The sequence below is a fragment of the Drosophila takahashii genome, chromosome 2R (assembly GCF_030179915.1).
Source record: "Drosophila takahashii strain IR98-3 E-12201 chromosome 2R, DtakHiC1v2, whole genome shotgun sequence".
NCBI classification, from domain to species: Eukaryota; Metazoa; Arthropoda; class Insecta; order Diptera; family Drosophilidae; genus Drosophila; species Drosophila takahashii.
This window is the reverse complement of record NC_091679.1, coordinates 16005561-16018318: the sequence shown is the minus strand read 5'-3', so window position 1 is coordinate 16018318 and position 12758 is coordinate 16005561. Positions and strand designations below refer to the sequence as shown.

Genomic DNA, 12758 nt, shown 5'->3' with positions numbered 1-12758 from the left:
ATTTTCTTGCTTTGATTTAAATATACTAATTTAATATGAGCTTAGCATAAACTTTATATGAACCCTAACTTTGTAACTTTAATGATCACCTTTGTTAGTATTACTTTTCTTGTATTAAACCTATTATAAACATGAATTGCTAAATTTTTTCTAATGGAAGCTTGCAGCGATGATAATGATTAGGAGTTAGGCGTGTGTCGAAGGGATCACCAACCTGTGTCAGGTTATGCGGCTGTGGTGATCATGGTAGGGTGGGCAATGTCAGCGGCAAATAACATCTTCGCTGCTGACACCGACACACACACATCAGCTGCTGCCATTCCATCTAGGCAGCACCCTTCTTTTCAGGTATTCCCTCCCTCTTTACCCCAATCTTAGTTCTGTCCCCCTACAATTAACCTCAAAGTCAGTTCGCACGCGAATTTAAATAGGATGTTTTATATACATATGCGAGCAAGTAGCACTGTGGATCAAATCGGAAACTCACTCCCTTTACCGACGAAACAAGAGCCGGAACCAGCGCGTGCACCACTTGAAGCTACACCCACCATCTTTCGTTGCTGTTAGAATCATTCGTGATATGCTACAGCTTCTACCACTGCGTCAGTTGTTTTCGTACTTATGTGGTAAACTGGATGTATCTGGTTATCATTCAGCGACTTTTCGAATAGAAATGCTCCAAAATCATCAACCGATGCATCTGTATGCTTCTTCGTGTTGCTAATGAAAAATCTTGAGAACTGGCAGCATATTCAAAGCATCAGTCTCTCTGTCAAAGAAACACAACTTGGCGTCGTTCTTCATCAGATTGGTCAACGGTTTGGCAATGATTGAAACGTTCTTGATAAATTTCCGGAAATATCCAACCAGACCGAGGAAGCTTTGTAGTTTCTTCTGGTTTGTCGGTAATGGAAACTTCGTCACAGCCATAGTCCTTTTGTCCGATCTTTTGGTTATCAATGCTATGGCATAGGACCTTCATTTCCTTTTACAACGCTTGAGATTGACTACCCTCGTCTGCAGCTGGGAATATGATATCGTCGACATAAGGAATCGCAATACCAGATTGGTTCAACTCTCATGAAAAATTGGTATATAGCTGGTACTGGCCATTGTGAGTTGCAAAGAACGTTAACATGTACAAATCTCTGAATACGAGAGCATATTACAGACGGTCCATTTAATCCTTCTGTTGTCAATGCAGAGTCGAGTTGAGTTGTCGCGTTTCTTGATCAAGACGACCGGATGATTCCGTCCTTGGCCCACTGTTCGATTTGATTGTCGATAATACACCGCTCGGAGAATGAGAATCTATCCTTTAAAACAATTTTTCAGTCGCAGCAATAGTTATAAGTTAGCACGCTGAAGTATCATGTATCGCGTCAAGCTGTCAGCGACATTGTCAATGACCCACTTACTGGCATATGCATATTCTGTTGAATCGTAGTTGAGCATGCTCCCATTCTGCTTTATACCTAATCACTTTTTTACCTATAAATACCGTTAAGTTTATTCAATAAAATTAGTACCAGTTTTGCCTCTCAAAAATAAACTTTTACTCATTTGCATCCAACAGAGGCGACAGCTTCAGATCTCATATGCAAGTCTTAGTCCAACTGGTACTTGGTCTAGTTGCGACGACTTTAGGCAGACAGTTTATGTAATGTATGCCAGGCATCTAAGGGCCGTTTTCTCGTGCGCCTGTTAAATTTAAAGGTTGGTTAAAACTCTGATTTTCCATTCGATTCTAAGGTTTAAACCTTACTTATTATTACATTATTACTGAACGCAAAAAATAGAAATAAAAAATAACAAGAAAGAAAGCTAGCTTCGGCCAGCCGAAGCTTATATACCCTTGCAGATCGTTCCTATTAACTTACAAATCGCAAAAATTTTCAATTTCGTATTATTTTAATATTATTTTTTCTATCCTTCCCTATTGCAGCTATATAATATAGTCGTCCGATTTTTGTTAAGTTTAATTCAAAACTCTGAAATATTAATAAATATCATATCCTACAGTATAAGAGAATACAATAAAAACCAACGGAGCTATAATTTGTTTCCAATTAATTTCCCATTAATTTTTCGATCGTTCCTATGGCAGCTATATGATATAGTCGTCCGATTTTGATAAAATGAAAATTGAAATTCGGAAATATTTAAAAGAGTCATGTTCTAAAGTAAAAGAGAATACAATAAAAACCAAAAAAGCTAACATTTATTTTTTTTGTAACATTCCCATTAATTTTCCGATCGTTCCTATGGCAGCTATATGATATAGTCGTCCGATTTTTAAAATATTTTATTCAAAATTCTAAAATATTTAAAAAATAATAATTCCAAGAGTAGAAGGTTTTATTTCAAAAAACACCGAAGCTAGAATTTTTTTTAACGTTTCCTTCCTATGGGAGTTATAAGATATAGTTATCCGATCCGGTTGGTTCCGACTTATATACTACCTGCAATAGAAAGAAGACTTTTGGGAAAGTTTCATCGCGATAGCTTCAAAACTGAGAGACTAGTTTGCGTAGAAACGGACGGACAGACGGACGGATAGACGGACATGGCTAGATCGACTCGTCTAGTGATGCTGATCAAGAATATATATACTTTATGGGGTTGGAAACGTCTCCTTCACTGCGTTGCAAACTTCTGACTGAAATCATAATACCCTCTGCATTGTTGATTTTTATTTTTTTTGATCAAAAATAAAACTCACTTGGACGGCACGGGTTTTCCATACCGATTTTGGGCTTTCTTTTTACATAGTCCTATGAAACGAATCTGCATTCGTACCACCTCTGACAAAAATAAGCTTGAACTTGGCCTCTGGATCCCGTTAAATGGTAATTTAATTTTAGTCAGTTAAGGAGAGACTTCCAGCCTTTGTTTTTATACCCTTGCAGAGGGTATTATGATATTCTTGATCAGCATCACTAGACGAGTCGATCTAGCCATGTCCGTCTCTCCGTCCGTCTGTCCGTCCGTTTGTCCGTCCGTTTGCCCGTCCGTCTGTCCGTCTGTTTCTACGCAAACTAGTCTCTCAGTTTAAACTTGAAATCGGACGACTATATCATATAGCTGCCATAGGAACGATCGGAAAATTAATGGGAAAGTAATAGGAAATAAATTTTAGCTTCTTTGGTTTTTTAGTGTATTCTCTTCTACTCTAGGATATGATTTCTTTTAGTATTTCCGAATCTGGAATTAAATTTAACAACAATCGGACGACTATATAACGGGTGTTTTTTCCAGAGGTATAGAACTTTAAGTTGCAATAAAACAACGATGGATTATTTGATTAACATGAATTTTGTTTTTATTCGAAAGATAATCATTACATTTTATATATAATTTCTGGCATATGACCGCCACGGCTGGCTTCCAAATGGTCAGGCGTTTGTGGCTTATTCGCATAGACCAATGACTTTACGTAGCCCCACAGAAAGTAGTCTAGCGGTGTTAAATCACAAGATCTTGGAGGCCAATTTACAGGTCCAAAACTTGAAATTAGACGCTCACCAATTCCTGTGCTCGATGGGGGATGGACTCATTCGGGTCTTCCTTTACAGTAGCAATAGCGTCTTCTGCACCGTACGTCGTCTCTGGGGATGCCAGTTATTAATAAGAGTAAACGTGGTGCGAAAACTTTCCATGGTTAATCAAATTAACTGCTCTGATGGACGATTTTGTCGACGATGAAAGGGACGTAGTGCGCGATACGTATTACGCACTGAACTTCCGAAATAAAATTGCACTATTTGCAAGCGTTGTTCAGGCGTGAGTCTATTCATGATGAATTGCCAAACCAAACTGAGAATAAATCACTTGACAGCTGTTAAATCGGTCGCCATCTTGAACAGTGATGCCAACTTAAAGTTCTATACCTCTAAGAAAAACACCCTTTACATAGACAGACAGACACGCTAAAAATTTTAAATGCCATTTAGTTATGTTTATTAATATCTATCGAAATGTAGAAGAATTTTAAAATCGGACAATCAATTAAAAAGGTATGAGCAAAAAATTAAATGGCCACTAGATGGCGCTGAGGACTACGTATCTACATCTCCCTCGCACTCCCTTTAGCTTCCTCTCCTGTTTTATTTAATTCCACCAGTTTAGAAAATAAAATCGGACTCCTCCACACAGACAAACCTTATTTTCCGTTAAAGTACATCTCCCTGATTAAGAAATGGGCACTTTCAATTTTTATATGGTGTCAATTTTTGTTAAGTGTAAAGACGTTTTTGGCTTTTTTCTATTTTTAAATTGAGTTTCCGATCACCCGGTTATCTTACACTCATCCTACGGATAATATAATGTCCTTTAACTTTCTGCTACCCAGCATTGAGTTCCAGTCCATACTTTAGAAGCTACACCTCATCACCAAAATAGGGATAGAAAATAAAAAACGGATAAATACTTTTTTTACACTTAAAATAATGAACACCATACAAAAAATTGTAAGTTCCCATTTCTTAAAGGGCGAGATACATATAAAACTTGAATTTTTGCATGTTTGTTGTGATTTTTTTTAACCAATTAGGGATTGTGCTGGGATTTCGAAACTTGGAATACATTGGCAATATTGTTCTTTTATAATTTTAACCAATTTTAATTTTGTTTTATCTTTTAAAATGGCGGCTGTGGGAAGTTTTTTGTCAGGCTATATTAAAATAAAGTAGGCCAGCTGCGGATCGTTTACAGGTCGCTGTTTTTGGGAAACCAAGAACACCAAACGTTGGCACACAGTTTTTTGTCCATTGTAGGTCCATTTTCTTATAATCCTTTCGGGTGGATGGGATCGAATAAGATCTGTATGGATTCATTAAGGTATATTTTTGCTATAACACAGTTACAGTGGACAGCAGTTCACGTAGTGACGAAGCGCACTAGGAGAGTGTGCGAAGGCGACTACTATTATATAGCCACAGAATTAAAATCTGCTGTGACGGTCCGATCGCACCTTCAATATACAAAAGTTCTGATATCAACATTTGAGACGAAAAATTATTACACTCATCATGAAATACACATTCTAAAATTGTCTCATTGTTGATATCAGAATTTTTGTTTGTTGAAGGTGTGATCGTCACTAGTTGTTTACCTCGTGTAGAAAATCAAAGCCAAAAGTAAATTATTGATAACTAGCAGGGTCTGTAGCCCGCAGCTTCGCCTGCGGAAATTAAAATTGAAAATTAAGCATTGCTTTATCTTTGGTACTTCTTTTAAATTTAAAAAATTCCAAGTTTTTATTCTCTAAACCGAGAAAAGATTTTATCAGAACTTTTTCCCTTGATATCCGTAAATACAGAAATATTTTGTGCTTTGAAAACTACTTAAAAAAACATGTGTTATTTTTAAATATTTTTATAATTATTATGGATTGTTTGCATAAGTTAACAGATGGACAAAACAGAAACAAACAGATTCCTTTTTCGACACAAATCCTTACACTAATTTCATTCAAAACATTAGTATCTTGTTCAAAGATATTGTTTAACAAGAGAGAACGCTTTAGTCGAGTGCCTCGACTATTAGATACCCGTTACTCAGCTAAACAACTTAATAGAAATATGCCTTCTTATATGTTATTCGCCGCTCGATTTTTACTTAGGGATCTCTTTCTAGAAGAGGCTTTATAGAACTTTCAATTCTGCCTAGCACATCTTCTGTCTCTCTCTAGCGCAGGTGAATGCACTTGTGAAAAACGTATACGAGCAAAAAGAGAGAAAATGCGCGCCACATTTCAAATAATTTAAAATTTGCATTAACATATTGTTAATTAGAGTGACCACAGAAAAAAAGGCAGATTTTTTCCAATGCCATTTCCTAGATGGCGCTAGTGTATATTGTATTGCGCCAACTACCGCCAGATATTGGTACTACTGGTCATGAAGGGCGGAAATGTAGGCGCTGGCCAGGTTTAAGCGTTTATTTGGTTTGTGGGCGTTAGAGTAGGCGTGGCAATTTTTTACTTGGCCAATGGATAGGTATTGACGAAGGGAATACATATTAGTTACTAATTTCATAATAGCTTCAAAACTGTGGGCGTTAAAGGGGGCTCGTGGGCGTTAGAGGGGGCTTGGCACCTTTTTGAAACAAACTTGCGCTGTGTAGGAGCTCCAAGAATATTCATGCAAAATGACAATCTTCTAGCTTTTATAGTTTCCGAAATCTCAGCGTTCATACGGACAGACAGACAGACAGACAGACTGACGCACAGACAGACGGACAGACGGACATGGCTAGATCGACTCGGCTAGTGATCCTGATCAAGAATAAATATACTTTATGGGGTCGGAAACGCTTCCTTCTAGCTGTTACATACTTTTGCACGAATACAATATACCCTTTTACCTACATGTAACGGGTATAAATATAGAATGTCATACTGCGTTGAGCATGTAATTAAATTCCCAATCCATTGCCATTAAAGCCTAAAAACATTATTTTAAAAAAAATTTCTTTAATAAAAATAGATAGGATACGAATTTGATTAAATTTACATGTTAAAAATTTTGAACTCTTTTTCAATTTCGGAGAGCTTTGACTATTGCTGTTTCGCTCTTACTTTATCGAAAACAAAACAAAAAACTGCCAAAATATGGATTATCACGCCGCGTTAAGTTCGTAATTCAATTCCAAATCGATTAGAGTTTAACTCTGGAAAAAAAACTTGTATTCTTAAAAAAAATTGCTTAAAGTTTTACATAGCTCTCCAACAACCAATATAATAATTGTGATTAAGATTTAAAAAATTTGAGAGAATATTTTTAATTTAAGTTCGCCTTGAAATGTTACAACCGCTTCAAAATGTGATGGGATGTTTATCCTTCGACAGTTAAAAAAAAATTAATGTCTCCAATTCTTATTTTAAAAAAATGAATGCCAGAGATAGGATAATTTTAAGCTTATTTTTATTTCATCGGTCCCTTAAAACAAATCCTGTTGATATTGGCCTTGCTACCTCGTTCTACAATTTCTATTTCTATTTTCTATTTCTATTTTTTTGTTTTTTAAAGATGCAATTTTTAAACTATTTATTTAAACTATTACAAACCAAATACTCTTGGCGAATTTGCTACCGGGGGGTTTTTGGAAGGTATCCACAGTAGACAACTATTATAAGGGAAACAAATGTGCGGAGCAATGTTTTGCTTTATGTATTTGACTAATTTAAGAAAAGACATCAAGAAAGGCAAGTCCAAATTACTGCATTTTATCATTGATATTTTGTTTCAGTATTTTTGTTTTCACATTAATTTTTCACCTTGATTACAATTATATTAATAATAGGGAAGGCAGGTGGGCGGGGAAGCCGTGAATCAAATTGTTTAAACATTTGAATTTGTTTAAACAATATATGCACGTATAATAAAGAGCAAGAGAATCAATTGGTTTGAATATTTAATGTTCTTTCAATATTATCAATGCGATTCGAATTTTAGTTCACAAAAATCGGTTACAAAATGTCTTATGTAAGTATGTTGTGGAAATGTAAATGAAATAATCTTTTAGCAAAAGGATATCAGTATTATCTTGAATTGGAATTTGAGCGAATCTCAATTCCTTAGTCAGCTCCAATGCACACACACAAACGTACACACGCATATACATATGTATCTAATGGCTGTGTAAAATCCCTGTAGTTCGCCGGGACAGGTCCCGAACTAGCGAAATCGCCATACACCGGGGGCTTGGGACTAACTCCCGTTCATACCACCCGCAATGTAAATTTCTATCCACTTTTACCACGGCATGTCCTAGGCGGTGGTCATATGGCGAAGTTCTGCATTACCTTTCGCCACAAAAGGGACCGATAGGTGGTCCCATATTATACCCCTTTTCGCCACAAAAGGGGCCACCTATCGGACCATCTATCGGACCACCTATCGGTCCCTTTTGTGGCGAAAAGGGGTATTAAATGGGACCACCTATCGGTCCCTTTTGGTATTTTTCAATACCAAAAAAGCTGAATGCTATGAAACTTCCCAAGAAAAAATACTTTTTGTTAAATTAATTTATTGTATTATAAGTAGACAATTTTTCTATTTTTTTAATTTATATTTATTGAACAAATTCCTCTGCTGACACGTTTTTGTTGAGTGCCTCATTGTTGTTATTATTTGATTTGGATTTATTTTTAAAAAATCGTTTCTTTTGCAATTGAATTGCCTTGGGAATCAATATTTCTGCATTACCAGATTCTGAAACAATATCTAAAAAAAATAAGATTTTAGTGTTTTAAAATAAAATGAGAACAGAAACTAACTCCGGCAAGCCAAAGTTTTAATACCCTTACAGCTTTCAGGAATAAAATTGTGACTAGAAAAGCATAAATATAAAATAAGAATAACCAACAGTTAAATGTAGACTTATTTCACGCTTTTGAAACTTGAACCGACAGACAGACGGACATGGTTAAATTGATTTACTTTATAGGTTTGAAAAGGTCTCCTTTACTGCGTAACAAACTTCTGGACTAAATTATAATTCCCTCTGCATGGGTTTAAATACATATTTTTAGATTTTGTTATACAAGCCTGTTTACATCAAACCATGTTTTAAAAGTGAAAAGCAGAAAAAGACAGAAAGAAATAGGATTAAAGACAGATGGCATTCTAAGTAAATAGATTGAAATTGAATCAAGAAACTAAGTGTATTATAAAAAATACAGTTATAAAAATAACCTACCGTGAAGTGCACCATAGAAATGTGTAAAGGAGTTTACGGCTTTTTTTTCCAGAAAGGCCTTTAACATTAAATCCCACAACAAACTCATCCGTGAGAACCCTCCGCAAGTTTTTTAAACCCCCTTCTGGCAGCAACAACGATCTCATGGCTTTAATCTAAAAAGGAAGAAAATTTCACTAAAATATTTATATCAAAGAAAAAAGACTTGCGTAGGAGTCCTTTGCACCACTATTTCTCCTTCTCCTCTTTAACAAATCGACGAATGTGCCTGTTGCTGTTCATGGCTAAATATCACACATTATTAGGTATTTCACTTGCACAACTCATGGTGTTACTCACCTGTTGACGACACCTCAGATCACAACAAAATATAACACTTTAAATGTACAATAAGACAAATTAAATACAATGTTTACAAAATTTGGCGCAAACGTTGGGTTAGTGATGGTAGCGGGGTTTGGTAGTTATGGCAATCCGTTACGATTAATATTGCGACTACCGATATCGTATAATCGATGGCAATAAAAACATTCGCTAATATTATTTTTGTTTAGTTCTATGTATATAAAATTAGGTACTTATATATTTATTTTATATATCTAAGCACCAATAAAATCCGCTTGTTATGGAAGGAAAGAAAACGTTTTGCTACTGAAGCACCGCTATTGTTAAAAATATTGCTGCAGCTAAATTGCTCATTATTAAATATAAATAATATAAAAAGAAATAAAATTCTATCATTTATTATTTTATTTTATCTCATTATTAAGTTTTTATTTTATTATTTTAACTTTTTTTAAATTTGTTTTTTATATAAACAAAATAAAGTTGTATTCGTTATTAAAATCATTATAAACTTGTCAAAAATTTCATTTTATAATTTTTTTAACTCATATAGAAGTGTTCACATAGAAGTGTTCACTCTCCGATAACTCTTTTGCTCTTGTAAAAAATACACACGCCACCTATTGACCCTTAAGGGACCACTGGGTGGTCGATCCCTTTTCTACCCCGAAAGTGCCACCGGCCCCCTTGAGAACTACAGGGATACGCTTTTTTTTTATATATTTATTTTGTGCTTGTGTGTGTACATAGCAGAGCAAATCATTGTTTGTTTTTGTTTTTTACAAATTCAAAGTTTGTCGATAACTCAACATTTGAAAACTAATAAATAGTTTGCTGATCGGTCTTTTGCATTTAAAAAAACAGAAGCAATTTTAAGGAAAATTTCGACTGTAAAATTCAGCTTAATGGGATTTCTGTAAGGTCTACCGATATTTTAAAATTTAACGTTTACTTAAGATTTGCGATATAATCGCCATACACCGGGGGCTTGGGACTAACTCCCGTTCATACCACCCGCAATGTAAATTTCTATCCACTTTTACCACGGCATGTCCTAGGCGGTGGTCATATGGCGAAGTTCTGCATTACCTTTCGCCACAAAAGGGACCGATAGGTGGTCCCATATTATACCCCTTTTCGCCACAAAAGGGGCCACCTATCGGACCATCTATCGGACCACCTATCGGTCCCTTTTGTGGCGAAAAGGGGTATTAAATGGGACCACCTATCGGTCCCTTTTGTGGCGAAAAGGGGTATGAAATGGGGTTGGAGTTTTCAATACCAAAAAAGCTGAATGCTATGAAACTTCCCAAGAAAAAATACTTTTTGTTAAATTAATTTATTGTATTATAAGTAGACAATTTTTCTATTTTTTTAATTTATATTTATTGAACAAATTCCTCTGCTGACACGTTTTTGTTGAGTGCCTCATTGTTGTTATTATTTGATTTGGATTTATTTTTAAAAAATCGTTTCTTTTGCAATTGAATTGCCTTGGGAATCAATATTTCTGCATTACCAGATTCTGAAACAATATCTAAAAAAAAATAAGATTTTAGTGTTTTAAAATAAAATGAGAACAGAAACTAACTCCGGCAAGCCAAAGTTTTAATACCCTTACAGCTTTCAGGAATAAAATTGTGACTAGAAAAGCATAAATATAAAATAAGAATAACCAACAGTTAAATGTAGACTTATTTCACGCTTTTGAAACTTGAACCGACAGACAGACGGACATGGTTAAATTGATTTACTTTATAGGTTTGAAAAGGTCTCCTTTACTGCGTAACAAACTTCTGGACTAAATTATAATTCCCTCTGCATGGGTTTAAATACATATTGTTAGATTTTGTTATACAAGCCTGTTTACATCAAACCATGTTTTAAAAGTGAAAAGCAGAAAAAGACAGAAAGAAATAGGATTAAAGACAGATGGCATTCTAAGTAAATAGATTGAAATTGAATCAAGAAACTAAGTGTATTATAAAAAATACAGTTATAAAAATAACCTACCGTGAAGTGCACCATAGAAATGTGTAAAGGAGTTTACGGCTTTTTTTTCCAGAAAGGCCTTTAACATTAAATCCCACAACAAACTCATCCGTGAGAACCCTCCGCAAGTTTTTTAAACCCCCTTCTGGCAGCAACAACGATCTCATGGCTTTAATCTAAAAAGGAAGAAAATTTCACTAAAATATTTATATCAAAGAAAAAAGACTTGCGTAGGAGTCCTTTGCACCACTATTTCTCCTTCTCCTCTTTAACAAATCGACGAATGTGCCTGTTGCTGTTCATGGCTAAATATCACACATTATTAGGTATTTCACTTGCACAACTCATGGTGTTACTCACCTGTTGACGACACCTCAGATCACAACAAAATATAACACTTTAAATGTACAATAAGACAAATTAAATACAATGTTTACAAAATTTGGCGCAAACGTTGGGTTAGTGATGGTAGCGGGGTTTGGTAGTTATGGCAATCCGTTACGATTAATATTGCGACTACCGATATCGTATAATCGATGGCAATAAAAACATTCGCTAATATTATTTTTGTTTAGTTCTATGTAAATAAAATTAGGTACTTATATATTTATTTTATATATCTAAGCACCAATAAAATCCGCTTGTTATGGAAGGAAAGAAAACGTTTTGCTACTGAAGCACCGCTATTGTTAAAAATATTGCTGCAGCTAAATTGCTCATTATTAAATATAAATAATATAAAAAGAAATAAAATTCTATCATTTATTATTTTATTTTATCTCATTATTAAGTTTTTATTTTATTATTTTAACTTTTTTTAAATTTGTTTTTTATATAAACAAAATAAAGTTGTATTCGTTATTAAAATCATTATAAACTTGTCAAAAATTTCATTTTATAATTTTTTTAACTCATATAGAAGTGTTCACATAGAAGTGTTCACTCTCCGATAACTCTTTTGCTCTTGTAAAAAATACACACGCCACCTATTGACCCTTAAGGGACCACTGGGTGGTCGATCCCTTTTCTACCCCGAAAGTGCCACCGGCCCCCTTGAGAACTACAGGGATACGCTTTTTTTTTATATATTTATTTTGTGCTTGTGTGTGTACATAGCAGAGCAAATCATTGTTTGTTTTTGTTTTTTACAAATTCAAAGTTTGTCGATAACTCAACATTTGAAAACTAATAAATAGTTTGCTGATCGGTCTTTTGCATTTAAAAAAACAGAAGCAATTTTAAGGAAAATTTCGACTGTAAAATTCAGCTTAATGGGATTTCTGTAAGGTCTACCGATATTTTAAAATTTAACGTTTACTTAAGATTTGCGATATAATCGATTTTTTTTTGGCTGTGGTATTTTCATTTTCCCCTAGCGCGGTTACACTTAAATTGCGCCAGCAGAACATACATACAAACATATATGGACGCGTGACGTCACATTAGGTTAGCCAAATTTGAAAATATTGGGGACTTGGTTAAGGATGCTAAATCTCCAAGAAATTTAAATGCAGTTATTTTCGGGTATGCCATAAGATTATGAACATCACATTTTTAAACCATTTTAACAACATTTATAACAGATAAATGGCAAAAGAAAGAATTAAAAAAAAAACAAATCGAATTTTGGGGCACTTTGGGGTCGTTTTTATACCCTTGTAGAGGGTATTATAATTTCAGTCAGATGTTTGCAACGCAGTGAAGGAGACGTTTCCGAC

The 12758-nt window shown here is 34.7% G+C and overlaps 1 protein-coding gene and 2 long non-coding RNA genes across 6 annotated transcripts in view; 1 reads left to right on the top strand and 2 right to left on the bottom strand.

The window, feature by feature from the left end:
- The window catches only part of Scp1 (Sarcoplasmic calcium-binding protein 1), a 117093-nt gene that overhangs the window by 86830 nt on the left and 17505 nt on the right, over positions 1–12758 (top strand). The window lies entirely within an intron of this gene.
- On the bottom strand, positions 8012–9193 carry LOC138912441 (uncharacterized). 2 transcript variants are annotated; one of them, XR_011417989.1, is made up of 4 exons: positions 9043–9193; positions 8909–8987; positions 8704–8858; positions 8012–8228 (listed from the first exon to the last, which is right to left on the bottom strand). It is a non-coding gene; the product is annotated as an uncharacterized lncRNA (long non-coding RNA). The 2 variants fall into 2 exon arrangements; XR_011417990.1 differs by lacking the exon at positions 8909–8987 and having other exon boundaries at positions 9043–9178.
- Positions 10369–11532, bottom strand: LOC138912411 (uncharacterized). Of its 3 annotated transcripts, none has more exons than XR_011417950.1 (4): positions 11401–11532; positions 11267–11345; positions 11062–11216; positions 10369–10585 (listed from the first exon to the last, which is right to left on the bottom strand). It is a non-coding gene; the product is annotated as an uncharacterized lncRNA (long non-coding RNA). The 3 variants fall into 3 exon arrangements; XR_011417951.1 differs by having other exon boundaries at positions 11271–11345; XR_011417952.1 differs by lacking the exon at positions 11267–11345 and having other exon boundaries at positions 11401–11525.